Source organism: Suricata suricatta, chromosome 7 (assembly GCF_006229205.1).
Source record: "Suricata suricatta isolate VVHF042 chromosome 7, meerkat_22Aug2017_6uvM2_HiC, whole genome shotgun sequence".
Classification (NCBI taxonomy): domain Eukaryota; kingdom Metazoa; phylum Chordata; class Mammalia; order Carnivora; family Herpestidae; genus Suricata; species Suricata suricatta.
Window position 1 is genome coordinate 5,104,957 of NC_043706.1, and position 2,500 is coordinate 5,107,456.

At 43.1% G+C, this 2,500-nt stretch overlaps 2 protein-coding genes across 2 annotated transcripts in view; both read left to right on the forward strand.

The window, feature by feature from the left end:
* Positions 1-2,500, forward strand: part of LOC115296524 (zinc finger protein 91-like) — an 80,479-nt gene that overhangs the window by 452 nt on the left and 77,527 nt on the right. The window contains exon 2 of the mRNA XM_029944976.1: positions 2,045-2,210. The gene's annotated coding sequence lies outside the window, so the exon portion shown is untranslated. The remainder of the gene's footprint in view (positions 1-2,044; positions 2,211-2,500) is intronic.
* Positions 1-2,500, forward strand: part of LOC115295647 (zinc finger protein 665-like) — a 114,016-nt gene that overhangs the window by 434 nt on the left and 111,082 nt on the right. The window lies entirely within an intron of this gene.

Sequence of the window (2,500 nt, forward strand, 5' to 3'; positions counted from 1 at the left end):
TTAACAAGAATTTTTGAAGTGAACGTTAGTATTTATCCCTTAATCCCTCAAAGGCATGTTCACTGTCTGAACACTCGAAAGTGCTTATTATAAGAAGACCACAATCATTGGGCAGTCCTGACGTGATGGCAAATGTAATATTTTATTTGCGTTTACTATTTTACATCACTTTTCATATAAACGAGGAAAACTGGAAATATCCATTCAGTCAGACTTCATCATGGAGAATGTAGGATTCCCCTGTGATTGGAGAGAGAAATGTGAACATCAAGACTCTTTAGAACCACAGCAGACTAACCACACCTGGCCATGTGTACAGAGCCCATGCAGAGGCTTCATTTTCTTTCAGAAAAATAAAAACAACTCAGCCAAAATCTTTACTTAGTTAGGCGGCGCCTGGGTGCCTCCGTTGAGGCTCCAATGTAGTCTCAGGTCATGATCTCACAGTTTGTGAGTCCAGGCCCACATCGGGGTCCCTGCTATCAGTCTGTCTCTGCAGAGCCTGCTTCAGATCCTGTCCCTTGCTGTTGGCCCTTCTGTCTGCCCCTCCCCAGCTTGTGCTCTCCCCCAAATAAATTAAAAAAAAAATTTTAATGTCTTATTTTATTTTTGAGCTAGAAAGAGATAAGAGGAGGGGCAGAGAGAGAGAGAGAAGAGAGGGTGACACAGAATCTGAAGCAGGGTTCAAGCCCTGAGCTGGTAGCACAAAGCCTGAATTATGGCTGGATCCCCCAAACCATAATATCACAACCTGAGCTGTAGTCGATTGCTTAACACTCTAAGCCAGGCAGTGACCTTACCCCAAAGTAAATCTTTAATAAACAGTCAATGGGAGCTTCAGTAATTTAATGTGAAAGAATGGATTTGCTGATAAATTTTCTTGACCTAATTTTTTTTTTTTTTTTTTTTTTTTTTTGGCCAAGCACAGAAAAAGCTTTCTTTTTAAATAAATATCTAGAACTGGGCATCACTCTTTCGGGGGGCAGCTGATGTGGTTACCAGGTCAGGTGGCCAGGGTTTGGTTATGACTTTGCCTCACAGTGGCTGTGTCACATTGGGCAAATTCTGTAACCTCTGTAAGACTCACGTTTTTTAAAACCTACTATGGCATTCCTGTAAGAAATAAATAAAGTAATACGTATAAGAGCAATTTGCTCACTGCCTGGCATGCAGTAACACTTCAAGAAAAGTTATTAGTATTCCTAAAATAGGTTTTCCTTTCAAAAATATTTTCTGTTTGTTCAAATAAGTTGGCCCCTGGGCTCTTGGCTGGCTCAGATGGTGAAGCATGCGCTCAGGATCTAGGGGCTGTGAGTTCAAGCCCCACATTGGGTGTAGAGATTACTTAGAAATAAAATCTTAAAAAAAAAAAACCCAAACTACTGGGCACTAAAAATAGAATTACTTTTATGGGAAAGAAGCTTGTTGTGGTGCATAATGTCAAACGATCATAAAATTCATACTTTTCTATACAGCATCATTATACCGTAAGAAATATTGATGAGGGTTTTGTTTGTTTGTTTGTTTGTTTGTTGCGGGGAGTGGGGATCACTGGGGTTTGCAATGTCTGGAGGCAACGACCGAGAAAGAATTGTTGAAGACATCTGTAGTGCAGAGAGGTGATTTTGCTGAAGCCCGGGGACCAGAGTATGGGTTGTAAGAGCTGCCCGGGGTCCATGAGGAGAGACTGGTTATACCGGTGGGGTTTGGGGGAGGTGAAGTCCAGGGGAAGTTTCTGGTGTGGTTTTCTTGTGCTAAACAAGTCTCTCAAGATCGTTGGGGCCCAGCTATTGTCAGGCTAAGGAGGTTTTCTCTCTAGCAAAGCATTAGCATTAAGAGAGTAAGGAGTTGCTGGAGAAAAGTTAGTCTGTCCCCCTCAAGCTTCTGTCACTGGACTGCAGGGTTTAAGGAAACTTTCCAGCTGCCATTTCTCTGCCTTTGTTGCCCCCATCACCTGGGAGGGGTGTGGAGGCTCTGGTCCTACCGGACTCTGATCTCTCTCAGGTAACCTTTTATTCCCCCCTTTCCTTTGTTTTTTGGGCAGGTGGGAGTGTCCCAGGAGTGTCACACAGGGGCTGGGGGGCTTGTGGCCCCTCTGCCTGCCTGCTGCTCCCTCATCCAGAATCACAGTCTTGAATCCACGTGGTTCCGGGTGGTCGTCTTGAACGATGCGAGGACGAACTTTTGCTCTCCTAGGCCTGGACTAACCGGTAAGATCTTGTTCCAGTTGTTCTTGTTTTTTTAAATCTGTATTTTTAGACACGATTCATGTGAATTCAATAGTGAGAAATTATTTCATTTATTTCCATGACGTGGTAAAAAGGGTTGAACCAAAATAACATCTGTTTTTGCATCGCTTTTCAGTCTTGTAACAAGAGGTGATGAGTTTAAGAGTAAAGCTTCACAGATAGTACGCGGGTACATAACGACAGCGCTGGGACATTCGCTCTGTTCCTTTCTGAATAACGTTGTTGGAAATAAGTTTCCTTTTGGAACGTTT